Raw genomic sequence first — 22,190 nt, forward strand, 5'->3', positions numbered from 1 at the left:
TTAAAGACCTCCCTAATTCATTCCAGAAGTGTTAAATCCACTAATGGATCAACCTAGAAGGTAACATCAATACCAACCATAGTGGAGGAGGAAATCATCAATAACAAACAAGCTAATATCATAAATCCACATATAATTCCCAACATTTTGACAAGATTATGAAATTTGAGACAATATATATTATCAGCAACAATTTTAAAAAGAAAGCATTTAAAATGTAATGGTGTGTTCAAAGGACCTTGAAACTACGACTATTGGCAAAGTCAAATCCATTTCAAAACCTCCTGCTCTATGAAATTAAGGAAGGCACAAGTATATAAGGTCAAAATTGGCACTGGCTAGTAACAGACTAATAGACAAAAATCCTAATACTCGCATATTGTGCTAACAATGGAGAAATGGAATAAATCTCAAAATTTTAATGAATCAAGAAGTATAAGTAGCTTCATTATCAGAGAGAGAGATTATGCGATGAACATGTAACTGCTTGTTTTCGTAATTTGTCTAAAAATTGAAATAGGTTTTTCATAATTTCTTTCATCTATTCAGCATTTTCTTTGGGTTAGTTTCTATTCAAATTATGTTGGTACCCAATCCAATGAATGAGCATCCAAAGATGCAAATGAAACAATGCAACTAATAAAAAAGAGACATTTTTTTTGATAAGTAATAAGACTTTTATTGAAAAAAATTGAACATCATGTTCACGATGGTGAACACTTTGAACAAAGAAACAAATACAAGAAGATCAAGAGCTAAAGGAAATAGAAACTAAAAAATCAGCTACAGCAGTACAGTTTAATAAAAAAGAGACATACCTTGGCATCAAATGCTAAAGAAATAGAATGGGAACTATGAAGAAGAAAATTGTTTCAAGGCTCTTTTTCAGATGGAGGCATATTTCTTCTTCCAAGTTTGATCAAGATTTTCTCATTTTCTTCGATGGAGAATACAAATTGAAGTCAGAATCATCATCACCGACAAAGTTATGGGCCATTGAAGAAGAACCCAAATGAAACCCCTCACTAACAGTTGAGCAATTCCCAAACCTGGCAGACCCAAGTGTAATTTTGGCAAAGAAATGTGGCCTTAATGCCTTAGTAGTAGCAGTGCTAAAACACTTCCAAAGACACCAAGCAAATCCAATTGAATTTTATAACATAATGAGTTGCATTAATTTATGGGAAAAAATATTGGTATACTTTTGCAAGCTAGAGAATATTCCACTATTACATAGGTTGAAGAACAACTTGATGTAAAAGAACAAAACCTTGTTAGTAGGATTTCAAACAGCAACTTAGCTCAGTTCTACACATTCAATTTTTCAATCATCACTTCAGAGTTCAACAATCAATAACAAAGACACATTTCACTCATAGTTAAAGCTATAAAATAGCATGCCCAAGTGAAGTGAAAAAACCAAAGAGCGTCACCCAAAACGTTATAACGAAAAAGTCTTAACAATATAAATTTTTATTGCCACCGGATTAAAGACCTCCCTAATTCATTCCAGAAGTGCTAAATCCACTAATGGATCAACCTAGAAGGTAAAATCAGTACCAACCATAGTGGAGGAGGAAATCATCAATAACAAACAAGCTAATATAAAAAATCCACATATAATTCCCAACACATTTACAAGATTATGAAATTTGAGACAATATATACTATCACCAACAATTTTAAAAAGAAAGCATTTAAAATGTAATGGTGTGTTCAAAGGTCCTTTAAACTACGAATATTGGCGTAGTCAAATCCATTTCAAAACCTCCTGCTCTATGAAATTAAGGATGGCATTAGCATATAAGGTCATTACTAATGAAGTTTGAATTTTCAGAATTGGTGCTGGCTAGTAATAGACTAATAGTCAAAAATCCTAATACCCGCATATTATGCTAACAATGGAGAAATGGAGTAAGACTCAAAATTTTAATAAATCAAGAAGTAAGAGTAGCTTCATTATCAGAGAGAGAGAGATTATGCGATGAACACGTAACTGCTTGTTTTCATAATTTATCTAAAAATTGAAATAGGTTTTTCATAATTTCTTTCATCTATTCAGCATTTTCTTTGGGTTAGTTTCTATTCAAATTATGTTGGTACCAATCCAATGAACCAGCATCCAAAGATGCAAATGAAACAATGCAACTAAAAAAGAAGAGACATACCTTGGCATCAAATGCTAAAGAAATGGAATGGGAACAATGAAGAAGAAAATTGTTTCAAAGTTCTTTTTCAGATGGAGGCATATTTCTTCTTCCAAGTTCGATCAAGATTTTTTCCTTTTCTTCGATGGAGAATACAAATTGAAGTCCGAATCATCATCACTGTTCGGTAGAGAATACCAATTGAAGTCAGAATCATCATCACTGACAAAGTTATGGCCCATTGAAGAAGAACCCAAATGAAATCCCTCACTAACATTTGAGCCAATTCCTAAAACTGGCAGACCCAAGCGTAATAAAGAAATGTGGCTAGTGTCAACAGGGCCAGTGACCTGAGGCTGAGTAGGCAGATAATTTCTTCCCATGGAAGAAGTGCACAGTGACAAACTCAAATCACATTCATCATCATGAGAGCCCTCCAAAGGAGAGTCAAAATCATTATATGTTGTTTCCATTGAATTCGAGTTTAAGAGGTGGGGGGAAGGCGTGATAGTGTTTGAAATTGAACAAATGGGGAAAGCAGGTATTGAAGTAGGTGGGAGAGTGTCGGTGGAGAGTTTTTGAACAAGAGGACAGATGCATTCAACATGGATCCCACAACTTAGGATAGGAGATATCCCTTCAAATGCATTCCAATCAAATTCAACCTCCGCACAATTCCGATCAAATAGATTTAAATATTCTAAATCAACCTCTGCATAATCAAATACCGTAAAAAACCATATATGATTACAATTAATACCCGTAGACCGATGGATTTCCGAAGTAGAGCTTTTCTTCCACAATATTCCATTTAATTTCAAGGAGACTTGAACCTTAAAACACCAAAGCACTTCATACAGATCCGGTTCAAAAACAACACAACATAAAATTTTTGGAAAGTAACGACCGAACCAGAATGAAATGTAATTTCCAACACTTTGATGATTGAACCACTTTGGAATCTCTGATCCAGGTAGTATAACTTCATAATTCTCGAAATCATATGGAATTTGTTGTGGTAGGCAAGATTCTCCATACTGTTTGCAATAAAAAAATTCAAACAAATTTAAGAATGTATTTTCTAGAAGGCAAAAAGAGTGTTTCTATATGACATTGAATGAAAGAGAGAGAGAGAAACACCTGACTGAACAATCTGTTTAATGATTGTGGATGTAGCAAGTGGGAGTTTAGTATATACACCCTTCTTATAGATCGTGGAAGCCTTGGAATTTCCTGAAGATACTTACAACCTTTTATTCCAAGTGTCTCTAATCTAGTAAACTTAGTGATGCTTTTTGGGATGGTAATAATATTGATTTCATTTAAATATAGATGTTCTAATACAGGAAAGTAATCAGACTTCATCAAAAAATCTAATTCAATTAGATTTCCAACATTACTCAGATCTAGATTTTGAACATTGCTTAGATCTAGAAATGCAAATGACTGTTGAGAAGTATCATATTCACGCCAAGGTCTCAATTTGCCAGTATATATACATAATCTCTCAGACGGTGGTAATTTATGGATGATATCTTCAAGATCCATAACATTTTTACAGCAATAGCTATATAAACCATGAAAGTAGGTGATATCATCAAAGTTGGGATCCCTTTCGGAAAATACGAAAGAAAAAAAATCATGATTGTAGAATGAAGTAACCAAACTGTTGAGAGATTTCCACGTGAGATGGCTTGGAAAATTTTGAAGTTTTTCACAACAAGAAAGACGCAATGTTTGAAGCTTATCAAGAAATCCAATGGACTCATGACACTCAACTAAATTTTTACAATATGAAAGGTTCAAGATCTCTAAGTTTGGGGCACATAAATTAGGAAATTTTGTAATAGACTCGCATCCACTGAAGTTGATATTTTTCAAATTCTGGAATTGAGACCAAAAAAAAAAAAAAAAAAAAAAAAAAAAAAAAAAAAAAAAACCTTATGTTCAACAAACTTTAAATTAAAAAAATTTGAACATAGATTTTAAAGAAAACCATACCGGCTTAAATAACTTCTCCAACCGAATGCAACTACGTGGCACCTCGAGTGTAACAAGTTTTTGAGGGCAAAAATTGGATGGTAAGGGAAAAGGATAAATATACAATTGAAGCAACCTTAATCCATTGGGGAGATATTGAAGTTCATTACAAATGTGCACATTATGAACTATAAGAAATTTGAGATTTCTCATCCTTTTGAAAGCATTAGCTGCCAATGTCACCTTTGTTGGTTTATGGGAGCACAACATTATGCCTCGAATTTTATTTGAACCCTGTTTGGATAGAGCATTGGATGGAACACATTGCACAATAGAATTTGTCAACATCATAACAATTTGAAATTTTAAACAAAATAGGTTAATGATAAACTTATATTTTTCTGAACATTAAAAAGAAAAAATATAATTGATTTTTTTTTTAGCTTAAAAAAAAGTGAAGAAAAAGAAGTTGTACCGTATTTTCTGTAAGAACTTCTAAAGCATCATCATAACACCATAGCCTTGTACGTTTTCCAAGCTCATTTGATTCTTGTTGAACAATTTCTCTACCCATTTGTTGTATCAAGTCATGCATCCATAACTTGCCAGATCCAACCCTTATGAGACTCTTATCAATAAGATTTGGAATACCAGAATCCGGATATAAATTGCAGGCAGCTAAGATATCCACAACATAATTTTTCAAAAATCCTTTGAAGAAACATGCAATATCGAGGAAAATATCCTTTTCATTTTTGTCCAACCCTTCAAAACTTACTTTTAGTATATTTTGAATTTCTTTGTTAGGAATATTCTTATACTTTTCTAATTCACTTTTCCATTGGTGAATGTTCCTTCCACGTAAATCAGAACCTATAATTTCTAGAGCTAATGGAAGGCCATTGGTATAACATATGAATTGATTTGTAAGTTGTAAATAATCTGCCTCAGGTTTGTCTTTTTTGAAGGTGTACATACTAAAGAGTTGAAAAGCTTCATGTCGATCCAATTGCACAACCTCGTAGAATAAAGGATCAATTTCAAGAGTGGTTAGCAGATGTCTGTCTCTTGTGGTTATAATAACTCTACTTCCATTAGCAAGCCAATCGCATTTTCCGAGAAAATTTTCTACTTGGCCCAATTTATCCACATCATCAAGAATCAAAAGAATCTTTTTACTTGAAAGTCTTTCTTTGATCATATTGATTCCTTTGGATGTATTGTGCACCTTAAATTCTTGACTCCCTAAGATCTCAAAAAGAAGTTGCTCTTGTAGTTTGATTATGCTACAATCTGTTCCTGAATTTTCTTTGACATTCATTAGGAAGCTACTTCCATCAAATAGATTAGAAACTCTATTATAAACAGCTTTTGCAATTGTAGTCTTTCCTATTCCTCCAAGGCCATGAATTCCAACCACACGAAAATCATTTGACTTAATATCTAAAAGATTTTCTACGGCTTTTGCACGAGAATCTACTCCAGTTGGGTATTTAGCAACAAATAACTTTGTGCGATTTGGTTTGGTACTTGATACCTCTCTAATAATTCCTTGGATAAACTGATATTCAGGAAAACTGCCAGTTGTAGAGCATGGGAAACATAATTAGACTAGCTGGAAATATGAATACAAAAATGAACTAAATTCAAGATGATTTGATGTGTGACTTACAAGTGACACATTTTTTAAATTAAGTAAATGTGCATTTTTTTTCTTCTTCTTTTGAGTGCTAATTCTCTCTCTCTCTCTCTCTCTCCCTCCCTCTCCCTCCTCCTAACACTATGTCACTACCCCCTCTTCTTGTTCTTCTCCTCATGCCACTTGCCGCCCCTTCATCCTACGACACTAGCCCATTTATAATACTCTGAAAATGAAATGATTAAGAAAATTTGCAAATTATTAAGTTGATGAGCCTTGATTTAAATCACACTTCCTTCTCTCACAAGTGTGGGTGAAAGGTAAAATCATCGGATGAAAGCACATTAGATGTGTTTGTAATTTACCTATCAAGTAAAAATATAAAAATAAACCTTCTATTTGTGCTGGCCTTTAATACCTTAGTAGTAGCATTGCTCTCAGTGCCTTAGTAGATAGCAATAGCAAATATTATCGTAATAAAATATTATCGTAATTTGGTATTTAGTGGTCATAACAAAACCATCAGAGGTTTGAAAGCTATAACAAGAAACAAGATTAGTGATAAGATACATACCCATCCTCACAATGCCATCCAGACAAACTAGCTGCTTCACATAAAGCTGCCCTCCACCTCAGAACTTTCTCTATGTTATTCTCAAATTTTTTTTCATGTGTAGTTAGTGCTAATCCAAAACTACCTTCCTGCTTGCGTACTTCAGATGGATCCACTTTGTAAAAAACTGGATAAACTTTTTGTCCAATTCTTTTACACTCAAGAATTTTGGTGAGTTCTTCGAGGCACCAAGTGGAAAATGAATAGTTTTGAGAGAATATGATTATTGAAATCATTGATGATTTAATGGCTTTGATAAGTTCCGCTGAAATTTCTTCGCCTCTCTGGAGATCTTCATTATCAATGAAGGTCTTGAAACCTTTGTCACACAAGGCTTGATATAAATGGCCAGTGAAACCATGGCGAGTATCTTCACCTCTAAAGCTCAAGAAGACATCATAGTCCCACTTCTGAGTGGAAGAAGAAAAGGAGTCTCCCTCAACGATCGGGAAAGTTGCCATCAAGATCTATGAGGGGAAGATTGGAAAGATCAGAGATGTGATGAAATGAGAAGTACAAGAGATGAGTAAACAACACCAAAAAAAAAAAGAAAAAAAAAGTGTCTTTCGACAAAGAGCAATTTGAATGGAACGCTCAGGTTGAATGAACAATTAGGAAGGGGAATAGGAATGAAGGCCTTGAAAAAGAGCCTTTAAATCAACAACACACACAAAGACCCAAATGCAAATTAAGAGAAAGTACCTGTAGAGTGGAGAAAGATCAGCGATAGGGCTTGGGTCGGTAACAGCTCGGCGATGGGGCGTGGGTCGGTGATGGCTTATTGAGTAGAGAGCTTCGGTGAGGATGATGGATGAACGGAGCTGGGCTTCGAAGATGGGTGAGAAGGACGATGAATCGGGTGGGCTTGGGTCGGTAGGGGCAGGGGTCGGCGATGGTGAAAAAGAGCAATTTGAATGGAACGCTTAGGTTGAATGAACAATTAGGAAGGGGAATAGGAAAGGCCTTGAAAAAGAGCCTTTATAGCAGAGAAATTCCTACGCGTCTTAAGTAGAAATTGCAAACCAGTGTCTCTTTGTATTTGACTCACCGTGTTTATTCCATAGAAAAAGAAAAACAAAGTAGTTTTAGAGTACCTCTTCCTCGAAGTTTCCGTGCTGCAATCTTTCCAACCAACGGTCCCACGCGGTTTCAACTTTCCTTCAAACAAGTTAAAGTTGATTTGTTCCATCACATTTCACTCTCACGTGTACGAATATTCTGATTAGAAACTCGGAAGGTGAGATAAATTAGTTGGATTAAAATTGAAAAGTTTTGACATAATTGATTTTTTATTTTTAATAATATTAACAAGAATAATATTGCAGTCATAAATTATTTTATAATATTTTTATAAAATGTTTACGTGATCAACCTCTTAATGATTTTTATCTAAATCCATTATTAGTGAGTGTTTGGATTCCACTGAAGTTGCGTTGCATTTGTGAAGCTGCGTTTTTGTTCCTTTTTTTTTTTTTCACGCGTTTTGGTGTAATGTGGTTACTGTTCATATACTGTTCATTAAACAGTAACAGCAAATGTTGACTTTCCACAGTGAACAGTGTATATGTGTACTGTTTACGGATCCACAAATTACACTTTTCAGCAATTTTTCATTAAAAATGGGTCTCACAGTACTATTCACACATTTAAAAATTATTTTGCTACAGTGTTTTTAGTTTTCAGTTTTCAGTTTCAGCAAAATAAGTTCTATCCAAACAAACCCTTAATATCACTTTTTCATTTACCAATAATTAATATCACATTAACAGTTTGTAAATTTTTTTGTAAAATAGTTTGTATCTCTAATATTATTCATAATATATAGAAGATAGAATATCAATTGTCAATGATTCTAGTCTTCTTTTTTTTATAGAGTATCAATTTTTTTTTTTTTTTTAAGTTTCTCTCAAATTAGTTTGAAAAAAAAGCCCATCAAAATTTTTATATATCTTTATATTAAGTGTAAATTTTAAAAATCTAGCATCTAAATTACATGTGCTTATTATATCCTCGTGCTTGAAAAATTTCAATAAAACTTAAGAAACAATGCAAAAGAGTGACATTTTGTTTTACACTCTCGTAAGAAGTTAAGTAGAAATTGCAAAACAATGACTTTTTTGTTTTAGACTCACGGTCTCTAATTTATTCCCTATATAAAGAAAAAAAAGCAGTTGAATATGCCAAACATAAAAAGCAAAAGCACAGAGGATATCCTTCACCGCGTTTTGGTGCCCACTTTTTGAATATTCTTAGTAAGTTTAGATACCGTTTATTTTGTTAAAATTAAAAAATTATTGTTAAAAATATTGTAAATAAAGGTAAAAGTTAGTTGAAATAATATAATAAAATCCATAAATAGTACTAAAAAGTACAGTAGAGCTATAAATAGTAATAAAAATAAGCTAAATAATAAAATAATTTTCATTTTTCACCCTAACCCAAACACACATTATGTTTTGAGGTGGCAGGGTCCCCTCAATAAAAACCAAAAATATGCATCCTACCTAAGAAAACGTCATTTTTTAAAAAAAAAAACCACTTATTAGCATAGTTGATTTTTCCTCATCTTTTGTCTTAGTGAATTTTTATATAGATATAACTGTTTCTCTTATACGTATTTCTTGTTGGCATATTTTATAGAAAAAGTAATTGATGATGTGGGGCCAGAAAGATTGTGACCCCAGCCCATTTCATGTTAGGGCCTAAGGCCTGCGTCGAGGAGATACAGGGCAGAGGACACACCATGAGAGTCGAGGACGGTCTGAGGAAATGGCCGAGGACAAGCTCCTGCTCGGCATGCCATTAATGCCCCTAAAAGGAAGGGTGATCACAGTGCGGAACAGCACGAGTAAAAGGCTGCCAGAATTGCAATAAAGCATTCTGCATCTAGCAGAGCCATGCTCTTCAACTTTTACAACCACCCCCAACCACTTTGGATATGGGCTGATGGGACAAGTATCAGTCGTGGAAAAATCGATCCTACACGTGGACGAAGGAGAAGGAGTGCAGACGAATATAAAAGGAGGAACAAGCAATTCGGATGGAGGGGCTGGGAAAAATGGCCAAAAATCAGAGCCTCCCAGCCCGCCTCCAGGAGAAAGACTCCTAGGGTGAACACGATTTAATTATGTATGAACACCGCGGAAAACTACTGTCTTGTGATCAAGGCCTAACCTTTCAAACCCACGCTCTATAAATGATATTGTTTGGGCCTTTTTACGTGCGAACCCAACATTATTATGGGTCGTTACAAATTGTAGCCTTACAATTGGCGCCGTCTGTGGGAAAGGCTTGTGTGTTGGTATAGGCGGTAGGTCGAGACAGTCCCCTTGTCATTTCTAACAGCCGGTTGTAGTGTTCTAGCGTAAAATTCCACTAGGGGCTACGTTTCTTCGCTAGGGGCTGCGCTTCGTAGCATCAGCAGCACTGATGGTTCTAGAGGCTTGGCCGAGGAGCTAATCCCCCTAAACTAAGGTCTCATGCCATAACTGAGGGGTTAATTCCCCCAACTACTTAAATATCAAGTTTTGGACAGAATCAAGATATTGCATGGTCCTCGAACTCAAACTTATGGGAAAACCAACTACTTAAATATCAAGTTTTGGACAGAACCAAGGTATTGCATGGTCCTCGGACTCAAACCTATGAGGAAACCAACTACTTAAGTATCTAATTTTGGACAGAACCAAAGGTATTGCATGGTCCTCGGACTCAAATCTATGGGGAAACCAACTACTTAAATATCAAGTTTTGGACAAAACCAAGGTATTGTCTGGTCCTCGAACTCAAACCTATGGGGAAACCAACTACTTAAGTATCTAGTTTTAGACAGAATCAAGGTATTGCATGGTCCTCGGACTCAAACCTATGGAGAAACCAACTACTTAAATATCTAATTTTGGACAGAACCAAGGTATTGCATGGTCCTCGGACTCAAACCTATGGGGAAACCAACTACTTAAATATCAAGTTTTGGACAGAATCAAGGTATTGCATGGTCCTCGGACTCAAACCTATGGGGAAACCAACTACTTAAATATCAAGTTCTGGACAGGACCAAGGTATTGTATGGTCCTCGGACTCAAACCTATGGAGAAACCAACTACTTAAATATCAAGTTCTGGACAGAACCAAGGTATTGCATGGTCTTCGGACTCAAACCTATGGGGAAACCAACTACTTAAATATCTAGTTTTGGACAGGACCAAGGTATTGCATGGTCTTCGGACTCAAACCTATAGGGAAACCAACTACTTAAATATCTAATTTTTGACAGAACCAAGGTATTGCGTGGTCCTCGGACTCAAACCTATGGGGAAACCAACTACTTAAATATCAAGTTCTGGACAGGACCAAGGTAATGCATGGTCCTCGGACTCAGACCTTTGGGAAAGTCAGTTACTTAAGAAGAATTCTAAGTCACTCAATCCTCGGACCAAATACCATAAAAGGTTAAGGTTAGGAAAGTTATTAGGAAGATGGTGAAACGTTTTATTATTCAGCGACCTGCAGGGACTGTTCATTTTGGGTTATATATCCTCGGATGATTATTTCCTACACGGCATCGAGCATTCCGTCATCATCTCGTTTAAGTTTGGGGTATACAACTCATTTTCAGGTCGGTCTTATTGTACACAATACCTCCAATACGTTCATGATAACATCTTTTTCTTGTAAGGATTTCTACCCTAAGTATCATTTGTTCAAATCAACATTCTTACGACGGCTAGCTTCAATAAGCACAGAGCAAGGTCTTTTTATTAGCTGGGATTTCGGCCTTAAGCATCATTCAAAGTATAAAAATAAAAAAGAAGTCACAGAGTAGTACATCTATTCACGGCATAACCATTTCAAAAAGAAGAGATAGAACATATGTAATAAAGCAATAACGACTTTTATTAATATAAAGAGGTATTACAGCGTATAATGAAGGGCTTAAACAAGCCTATATAGAAAACGAATTACAAAAGCAATAAAAAACCAAATAGACAAACAACCAAAAGTCTTTTTAAGCCCTGCTCCAAAGTCTTTCCAAACTCTACCCCAGTAGCACCTATATTGAGAGGAGGACCTCCCTTGGTGGAAGAGGAGAAGAAGAGGAAGAAGGAAAAGCACTAGGATGGATCTGGTGATGGGAAAGAAGAAGAAGGGGAGACAAAAGAAGACACCAGTGAAGGAAGAGAGGAAGAAGCAGGGACACTTAGTCCCTGCGTCAGCCCTGACTCCTAACACGCTGGTGTCATATTAGCTATGCTCGTAAGAGAGCGGCTGGTACTGATAATGGGTGACCCCAGCTCAATCGCACTAAAAGTTTGGCACGATGAGCCCCTGCTTCGAATTTTGGCTGAAGGGAGGATGAGAGGTATCTTGAGTCTCTGCCATCCCTGTCCTGACTGAGCCATTTTAAGTTTCAGAAGAACATAACATTTCTGGGAAGGGTATGGTCCCTTCATTCCTGCTCTTATCTCAAATGTATCACAATTCAAGGTGTAAACTAGCGAATAAAGGAAACTCTGGGGGAGGCTACGGGTTTCAGACCTTAAAAGGATTAAAAAGTCTCTGTGTAAGAAAAATAACCGCTTACCTTTCTCCTTATATATGAAGGACGAAACGGGAGGCATTTAATTTATCCAAATTTCCAAGAAAACCTGTAAACGAGAATATACCCACTCCACTTCCCCACGCCGTCAGAAACCGATGAGTTTAAATGGTCTCGTAAAGGGAAGTCATTAAAGGAGCGTTTTGGATAATGAAACGGCAGGAATGTGGCGTGAATAAATTTAAAGGAATGTCTCGTAGTCCGGTGTGTTTCCTGGATAGATGAAAAGACACCCACATTGATGAAGGGCAAATCTAAGCAGATTGCAATAAAGACGCGACATCACCCAAAACCCTCCTCTCCGACTAAGAGGTCGAACAACAAGATTTTGAGGGGCTATTATGGGGCCAGAAAGATTGTGACCCCAGCCCATTTCATGTTAAGGCCCAAGACTTGCGCCGAGGAGATACAGGGCAGAGGACACACCGTGAGAGTCGAGGACGGTTTAAGGAAATGGCCGAGGACGAGCTCCTGCTCGGCATGCCATAAATGCCCCTAAAAGGAAGGGTGATCACAGTGTGGAACAGCACGAGTAAAAGGCTGCTAGAATTGCAATAAAGCATTCTGCATCTGACAGAGCCATGCTTTTCTACTTTTACAACTACCCCCAACCACTTTGGGTATGGGCTGATGGGACAAGTATCAATCGTGGAAAAATGGATCCTACACGTAGACGAAGGAGAAGGAGTGCAGACGAATATAAAAAGAGGAACAAGCAATCCGGATGGAGGGGCTGGGAAAAATGGCAAAAAACCAGAGCCTCCCAGCCCGCCTCCAGGAGAAAGACTCCTAGGGCGAACACAATTTAATTATGTATGAACACCACGGAAAACTACTGTCTTGTGACCAAGGCCTAGCCTTTCAAATCCACGCTCTATAAATGATATTGTTTGAGCCTTTTTACGTGCGAACCCAACATTATTATGGGTCGTTACAAATTGTGGCCTTATAGATGATTATCTTTTTTTTTTATTTGTCAAACATTATTAAGAAAACTAAAAAAGCCTTAAATCCAAATGTTTTTGGGTCATTTATAGATCCTCAACATATTAATTTATGTTGGTCACATGTATCATTTTCCTTCATTCTATTCCATCAGAAGTCATATTTTCTATTACTTCCATAATTATCAAGTCATTTTTTGTTATTTCTACTAATGTTATTTTGGATATTTTTCTATACTTTTCTGGTTTCCCTCAATTTGGATGATCTCACTATTTCTTATCGATGTATTAATTGCTTTCCCCTAAAATTTTTTAACAAAACATAACTGTAAGGACACGTTTCGTAACGAACCGCAACGGTGTTGGGTTCGCACGTGAAAAGGCCCAAACAATATCATTTGTAGAGCGTGGGTTTGAAAGGCTAGACCTTGGTCGCCAGGCGGTGGGTTTTTCATGGAGTTCATTCGTGGTTAGGTTTTCTTCACCCCTGGAATCTTTCTCCTGGAGGTGGGCTGGGAGGCTCTGGATTTTGGCCATTTTTCCCAGCCTCTTCTCTAGGTTACTTATTTTTCCTTTTATATCTGTCTGCGTTCATTGTCCTTCGTCCACGTATAGGGTCAACCTTTCCAAGACTAATACTTGTCCCATCAGCCCATACCCAAAGTCGTTGGGGGTGGTTGTAAAAACCAAAGAATGCGGCTCTGTCAGGTTCAGAGTATTGAATGGCAGTAAGGGCAGCTTTCCCTGGATATTTTAGATTTTTCTTCCTAGTTTTAGCCCTATACCGTTTTTACCCCTCTTTCTGGTGGGACTTTGGGTCTGTCGAGGACAGAACTGTCCTCGGCTGAATCCCAAGGCTATCCTGCCGAGCTTGGGCCATAGCCTTTCCTCGGCTTGGGCCTCTGGCCCCCTCTCGGGCAAATGGGCCCGGCCCATAAATTATTTGGGCCCCACAATAGCCCCTCAAAACCCTGCTATCCAACTTCTTAATTGGAAAGGGAGGTTTTGGTAATACCGAGTTTTTATTATGGCTCATTCAATTCGGCCTTTCACTAATGCTGGTGGTTCTTCATCTGCCCAGGAAACGCACCGATCTACGAGACAGTCTTTTGATTTTACTCCTGATGCGCTCTTGTCGTTTGGTTATCCAAAATGCGCTTTTAACGACCTCTATTTACGAGACTACTTTAATTCGACGGTTTTTGATGAGGTGGAGAAGTGGAACCGGCATATTTGTGTTCGCAGATTCCTTTGGAGATCTGAACCTATTAAATGCCTCCCGCTCCACCCTCCGTATAAGAGGGAAGGTATGAGGTTATTGTTTTTGTAAAAAGTCTATTTTCATCCTTCTGAGATTTGAAATACTTGGCCTCCCCTAGAGTTTATTTTACCCACTAGTTTATACACTAAATCGTGATACGTTTTACCATAACAACGAGTAATGAAGAAGCCATACCCCTCTCGTAAACGCCACGTTCCAATAAAGCTCGTAATGGCTCGGTCAGGGCAGGGATGGCGAAGACTCAAAATCAACCTCGCCTTTCTTTCAGCCAAAATTCGAAGCAGGGACTCGTCACGTCAAACTTTCGGCGTGACTGAGTCGAGGACACCCATCATCAGTACCAACCGCTCTCTCATGAGCATACCTAATATGGCACCAGTAGGTTAGGAGTCAGGACTGAGGCAGGGACCAAGTGCCCCCGCTTCTTCCTCTCTTCGTTCACTGGTGCCTCTTTCTGGCTCTCTTTTTTCTTCTTTCCACCACCAGATCCATCCTGGTGCTTTTCCTTCTCCCTCTTTTGCTCCTTTTTCTTTCTTTTCATCTCTTCTCTCTTCTTCTCCTCCTTCTTTTCATTCATCTCCTCCATCTTCTTCATTCATCTCCTCCATTTTCTTCTGAAGAAGGTCCTTCTCTCGATATGGATGCTACTGGGGCAGAGTTTGGAAGGACTTCGGAGACGAGTTTTAAAAAGAGACTTGATCGTTTACTTAATGTATTGTTTTTTCTTTGTTTTTATTGTTTTGGCAATCTACCTTTTGTATATGCTTGTTTAAGTCCCTTTTTGTACGTTGTAATACATCTTTGTATTAATGAAAATTATTATCACTTTATTTCACATACTCTATCTCTATATTTCCGGAATGATAAAGCAATGAATAGACATCCAATCTTGTGAATGAATTTTTTTTTTTTTTTTTAACTGTGGCCGATGTCTAGGAACAAAGTCCCAGTTAATAGAAAGATCTTGCTCTGCGCTTATAAAAACAATCCGGCTTAATAATATTGAATCACACAAAAGATACTTAGGGCTGAAACTCCCATTAGGCAGGAAAAGAAAGGACATTATGATGGGTCTACTGAGTCGGTCTGGTACCATTCCGCCGACCTTAGAGTACAATACTTGGGGCCATAATCCCTTATCCAAGAGAAATGCGCTATTATGTATTGATAAGTACTGTTCGGCATAATAATATAGCATTTGAATCAATGACACTTAGGGCCAAAATACTTGCTAAGAAAAAGATATCACCATAACCTTAATAGAGTTGTTTGGCACAACAATGCCGACCTGTAAAAGACGATACTTACCCCAAAACTGGCCGAGATGATAGCTCGATGCACGGTGCAGTGTAGGAAGTAACCATCCGAGGACATATCACCCGCAAAATGAACAGCCCCTCTTGGCTTGCAAAAACTCAATCTTCTTCACATCCAAGAAATTGGTTGCCCAAGTAGTTGGTTTCCCCATAGGCTTGAGTCCGAGGACCATGCAATGCCTTGATTCTGTCCAAAACCTAGTTTCCCTCATCCAAGTAGTTGGTTTCCCCATAGGCTTGAGTCCGAGGACCCTGCAATGCCTTGGTTCTATCCAAAACCTAGTTTTCCTCATCCAAGTAGTTGGTTTCCCCATAGGCTTGAGTCCGAGGACCATGCAATACCTTGGTTCTGTCCAAAACCCAGTTTTCTCATCCAAGTAGTTGGTTTCCCCATAGGCTTGAGTCCGAGAACCATGCAATGCCTTGGTTCTGTCCAAAACCTAGTTTTCCTCGTCCAAGTAGTTGGTTTCCCCATAGGCAACCCAGTTTTCTCATCCAAGTAGTTGGTTTCCCCATAGGCTTGAGTCCGAGGACCATGCAATGCCTTGGTTCTGTCCAAAACCCAGTTTTCTCATCCAAGTAGTTGGTTTCCCCATAGGCTTGAGTCCGAGGACCATGCAATGCCTTGGTTCTGTCCAAAACCCAGTTTTCTCATCCAAGTAATTGGTTTCCCCATAGGCTTGAGTCCGAGGACCATGCAATGTCTTGGTTCTGTCCAAAACCCAATTTTCCTCATCCAAGTAGTTGGTTTCCCCATAGGCTTGAGTCCGAGGACCATGCAATGCCTTGGTTTTGTCCAAAACCCAGTTTTCTCATCCAAGTAGTTGGTTTCCTCATAGGCTTGAGTCCGAGGATCATGCAATGCCTTGGTTCTGTCCAAAACCCAGTTTTCCTCATCCAAGTAGTTGGTTTCCCTATAGGCTTGAGTCCGAGGACTATGCAATGCCTTGGTTCTGTCCAAAACCCAGTTTTCCTCATCCAAGTAGTTGGTTTCCCCATAGGCTTGAGTCCGAGGACCATGCAATGCCTTGGTTCTGTCCAAAACCCAGTTTTCTCATCCAAGTAGTTGGTTTCCCCATAGGCTTGAGTCCGAGGACCATGCAATGTCTTGGTTCTGTCCAAAACCCAGTTTTCCTCATCCAAGTAGTTGGTTTCCCCATAGGCTTGAGTCCGAAGACCATGCAATGCCTTGGTTTTGTCCAAAACCCAGTTTTCTCATCCAAGTAGTTGGTTTCCCCATAGGCTTGAATCCGAGGATCATGCAATGCCTTGGTTCTGTCCAAAACCCAGTTTTCCTCATCCAAGTAGTTGGTTTCCCCATAGGTTTGAGTCCGAGGACTATGCAATGCCTTGGTTCTGTCCAAAACCCAGTTTTCCTCATCCAAGTAGTTGGTTTCCCCATAGGCTTGAGTCCGAGGACCCTGCAATGCCTTGGTTCTGTCCAAAACCTAGTTTCTTTTGGAGCTAGACCTTGGCTTTAGGGGAGTTATCTCCTCGGTCAAGCCCCTAGAATTATTCGTGCGGTTAACGCTGACAAGCGTAGCCCCTAGTGGAACTTTATTCTAAAACTCTATAACTAGTTGTCAGAAATGACAAAGGAACTCTCTCGACCCACCGCCATGCCAACACACAAGCCCTTCCCACAGACGGCGCCAATTGTAAGGACACGTTTCGTAACGAACCGCAACGGTGTTAGGTTCGCACATGAAAAGGCCCAAATAATATCATTTGTAGAGCGTGGGTTTGAAAGGCTAGGCCTTGGTCGCCAGGTGGTGGGTTTTTCGTGGAGTTCATTCGTGGTTAGGTTTTCTTCACCCCTGGAATCTTTCTCCTGGAGGTGGGCTGGGAGGCTCTGGATTTTGGCCATTTTTCCCAGCCTCTTCTCTAGGTTACTTATTTTTCCTTTTATATCTGCCTGCGTTCATTGTCCTTCGTCCACGTATAGGGTCAACATTTCCAAGACTGATACTTGTCCCATCAGCCCATACCTAAAGTCGTTGGGGGTGGTTGTAAAAGCCAAAGAATGCGGCTCTGTCAGGTTCAGAGTATTGAATGGCAGTAAGGGCAGCTTTCCCTGGATATTTTAGATTTTTCTTCCTAGTTTTAGCCCTATACCATTTTTACCCCTCTTTCTGGTGGGACTTTGGGTCTGCCGAGGACAGAACTGTCCTCGGTTGAATCCCAAGGCTATCCTGCCGAGCTTGGGCCATAGCCTTTCCTCAGCTTGGGCCTCTGGCCCCCTCTCGGGCAAATGGCCCCGGCCCATAAATTATTTGGGCCCCACAATAACAAATATATATATATATATATATATATATTTCATCAATAACTTTAGCATTCAAAACCAAAGGGAAGTAAGGGTAAGAGAAAAATAAAATAAAAAAGCAATCATTTCAATTAAAGAGAAGGAAAAAACATTACTATTACCTCTAAAAATTAATTAAAAAAACAATTTTGTTGGCAATAACTTGTTATTTTTTCTGAAAATTTGTGGGTAAGCAATTAAATTTAATTTACTGAATTATAAATTGATTGAAATAGTTCTTTTATTTTCTATATATTAATATTGTTAATTTTAGTGTGTTATGTTGCATGTATATGTGTATGCGATAATTTTTACTCATAATTTTTATTAAAATAAAAAAGAAAGAGAAACATCAACAGCAACTTTGTACCTCTCTAAATTCAAATCTTGACTTTGTCACTACTTGAAGGTGGATTTCACTCATAAGTTCAAGTTTGAATGCTAATTATTTATTGCATTAATTCAAGGTGTTGTGTCATATTACAAACAAATTTAATAAATATATTAGAACTACTACTAATTTTACTATAAATACTTATAAATTGACTTGACAATAAATATGATTGGTGTTATTTAAATAATATTATAAATAAATGTTTGAATTTCTTTTAGTAGTAATACATCAGTTTTAAGGTTTATGTAGTGAAATTTAATAACATAAAAAATATATATCAAAGTACCCATTTGGGTATTGATGAAAATCCCCAGCATCTGCGTTTTGGCTTCTTTTTTTTTTTTTTTTTTTTTTTTTTTGAGAAAAGCATTTCACGTGATTATGCACTGTTCAATGGGTCACGTGCATTATTTACGGGACACACAAGTATTTTATTTAGGAAAAAAAAAGTTTTAAAATTGAATCCCACAGTACTATTCACACATTTAAAATTATTTTGCTACAGTGTTTTCATTTTTCAGCAAAATAAGCGGTATCTAAACATACCCTAAATTATGTTTTATTAGCGACATATTAATTTAAAGGTTTATATAATAAAATTTGTAATATCTTTAGCATTCCTTAACAAATTTTATAGAACAATAGTACATAAGATAATTTTCATGCATCTGTAAATGAACTACGAAGAAATGAAATTATTACTTCGCTGACCTAAAAGATATTGAATGTCAAGATAGACTCCATTATAAAGTTGAAAGTATTCGTGATTAGTTATTGGACAGAATTTTCTTTTTCTATTTTGTTACTTGTTGACTTTAACTAGTACTCGTGTGTAATTCTAAAAATTATGTGATTTGCTAAATGGTTTAAGTCATTTACATCAAATCATCTGCATCGTCATATAACAGATTGAAAGAGACTCCTTCAATCTGATTCGCAGAAAACTTTGTCTTTAGTTATACTAACAGTCGAAATGGTAGCTAGGTAGAACTAATTTAGATGATCATTGCACATGTTCTTAAACATAATTAATCATTGACAAGGGCAAGCAAAATGATGCTTATTAGCTTAGTTCAATAACAAGGTGGAGACATGCGTGTATTGATCTAATGCTTATAGCAAAGGTCACCGAGGGAATAATAACTTTGCCAAAAAAAAAAACCGAGGTAATAATAAGATTTTTATCAAATGAAAAAATATGTGGTTCTCCGGTTCTGGAAAAGTCATATGAGTAGGAAATAATAATGTTTGTTTACTTATGTTTGTTGAAGGATTGAATGGAAGGAAGGAAGGAAGGAAGAGCTATCACTTCCACCCCACTGTTACTTTCCTTAGAACAAATTCAAGTACATAGCCACATGACTTTTGCTTTGTCAGTGTCTGCAAAATTAAAACTTGCAGTGCTGTTCACATCCATTAGACCCCATCTTGTCCCCATTGCTCGGAGAGTTCACTCCCCACAGTTTTCCCTCCACTCTTTTTTTTTTTTTTTTTGAGTGAACCCTCTGCTCAAATACGTGTTGTTTTTGACTCACCGTCTCTATTCCATAGAAAAAGAAAAAGGTAGTTTTAGACTACCTCTTCCTCGAAGTTTCCGTGCTGCAATCTTTCCAAGCAACGGTCCCACGCGGTTTCAACTTTCCTTCCGACAAGTTAAAGTTGATTTGTTCCATCATATTTCACTTTCACGTGTACGAAGATTCTGATTGGAAAGTTGGAGTTGGAAGGTGAGATAAATTAGTTGGGTTAAGATTTAAGATTGAGAAGTTTTTACAAAATTATTAATTAATTTTTTTATTTTTAATAATATTAATGAAAGTAATGCTACAATTATAATTTATTTTATAATATTTTTATAAAATGTTGAAGTAACCCATCTCTTATTGATTTTGTTTAGGTTTATTATTAATATCACTTTTTTATTTATTAATAATCAATTATCATATCAACAGTTTGTAAATTTTTTTATAAATTAGTTTGTATTTGTAGTATTATTCATATTAACAAATATATAGAAGGTAAAGTATAAATTGTCAATGATTCTATTTTTTTTTTTTTTTATAGAGTATCAATTTTTTTTTTTTTTAAAGTTTCTCTCAAAACTAATTTAAAAAAAAAAAAATCCTTCAAATTTTTTATATATCTTTATATTAAATGTGGATTTTAAAAATTTAGCATCTGAATTACGTGTGCTTATTATATTATCGTGCTTGCAAAATTTCAATAAAAACTTAAGAAACAATGCAAAACAATGACTTTTTGTTTTAGACTTTTCCAAGAAGTTAAGTAGAAATTGCAAAGCAATGACACTTTTTTTAAGACTCACCGTCATAAGTTCAAGTTTGAATGCTAATTATTTATTGCATTAATTGAAGGTGTTGTGTCATATTACAAATAAATATATTAGAACTACTAAGAGTTTTACTATAAGTTAACTTGACAATAAATATGATTAGTATCATTTAAATAATATAATAAATAAATGTCTAAATTTATTTTAGTAGTAATACAGTAAGGTTTATGTAGTGAAATTTAATAACATAAAAAATACTATATATCTAAATTATGTTTTATTAGTGACATATCAATTTAAAAGTTTATATAATAAAATTTGTAGTATCTTTAGCATTCCTCAACAAATTTTATAGAACAATAGTATGTAAGATAATTTTCACGCCTCTGTAAAATAATGAACTACAAAGAAATGAAATTATTACTCTGCTAAACCAAAAGATATTGAATGTCAAGATAGACCCCATTATAAAGTTGAAAGCATTAGTTATTAGTTATTGGATAGAATTTTCTTCTTCTATTTTGTTACTTGGTGACTTTAACTAGTATTCGTGTGTAATTCTAAAAATTATGTGATTTGCTAAATGGTTTAAGTCATTTACATCAAATTATCTGCATCATCATATAACAGATTGAAAGAGACTCCTTCAATCTGATTCGCAGAAAACTTTGCCTTTAGTTATACTAACAGTCGAAATGGTAGCTAGGTAGCACTAATTTAGATGATCATTGCCCATGTTCTTATATATAATTAATCATTGACAAGGGCAAGCAAAATGATGCTTATTAGCTTAGTTCAATAACAAGGTGGTGTTTCTCAAAAAAATAAAATAAATAACAAGGTGGTGACATGCGTGTATTGATCTAATGCTTATAGCAAAGGTCACCGAGGGAATAATAAGATATTTATCAAATGAAAAAATATCTGGTTCTCCGGTTCTGGAATAGCCAAATGAGTAGGAAATAATAATGTTTGTTACTTTGTTTACTTAGTTTGTTGAAGGTTTGAATGGAAGGAAGGATGAGCTATCACTTCCACCCCACTGTTACTTTCCTTTGAACAAATTCAAGTACAGAGCCACATGACTCTTGCTTTGTCATTATCTGCAAAATTAAGACTTGCAGTGCTGTTCACAAGCATTAGACCCCATCTTGTCCTCATTGCTCAGAGAGTTCACTCCCCACAGTTTTCCCTCCACTCAAATATGTGTTGTTACTCACAACACTTACATATATATCAATCACCATGGTCCTCTACTTTTTAAGAAGAAAAAAAAAAATTAAAATTCATTTTCTTTTTGGGTTATTTTTTAGTGGTTCTAAGAAATAAGACACTTCATAATCTCCAATGTTCATTTGATAGTATCATGCATATGCCCTAAATGTTTAATTGGTGATATTACAACTATACGTCTCAATGATATATATTTGTTCATTTCCATAATAATGCCAGTGATATTATTACAGAAGTGCTTCCTAAGCACAATGGGGGCATCTTTTGTGTGCCCCTAATTGGAGAACTTCTGACCTTTCAAAAGTTTGCATCAACACTCTTTCTAAAGTGATATCTAAATGAAAAGTTTGAATAGCCATTAACTATATAGTTAAGTTATTTAATTATTTATTTTTATGTGTGGTGTTCAGTGGCTACATATTTAAGTTTTTCTCACACTTCAAAA

General features: G+C 36.4%; 2 protein-coding genes and 1 pseudogene across 2 annotated transcripts in view; all 3 read right to left on the reverse strand.

Annotated features, from left to right (window-relative positions):
* Positions 1–2,262, reverse strand: part of LOC115968459 — a 34,698-nt gene extending 32,436 nt beyond the window's left edge. The window contains exon 1 of the mRNA XM_031087863.1: positions 2,169–2,262. The gene's annotated coding sequence lies outside the window, so the exon portion shown is untranslated. The remainder of the gene's footprint in view (positions 1–2,168) is intronic.
* The window catches only part of LOC115967257, a 53,882-nt pseudogene extending 46,465 nt beyond the window's left edge, over positions 1–7,417 (reverse strand).
* LOC115968461 (TMV resistance protein N-like) overlaps positions 1–22,190 on the reverse strand; it is a 63,724-nt gene that overhangs the window by 4,600 nt on the left and 36,934 nt on the right. The window lies entirely within an intron of this gene.

This window comes from Quercus lobata, chromosome 11, assembly GCF_001633185.2.
Source record: "Quercus lobata isolate SW786 chromosome 11, ValleyOak3.0 Primary Assembly, whole genome shotgun sequence".
NCBI lineage: Eukaryota > Viridiplantae > Streptophyta > Magnoliopsida > Fagales > Fagaceae > Quercus > Quercus lobata.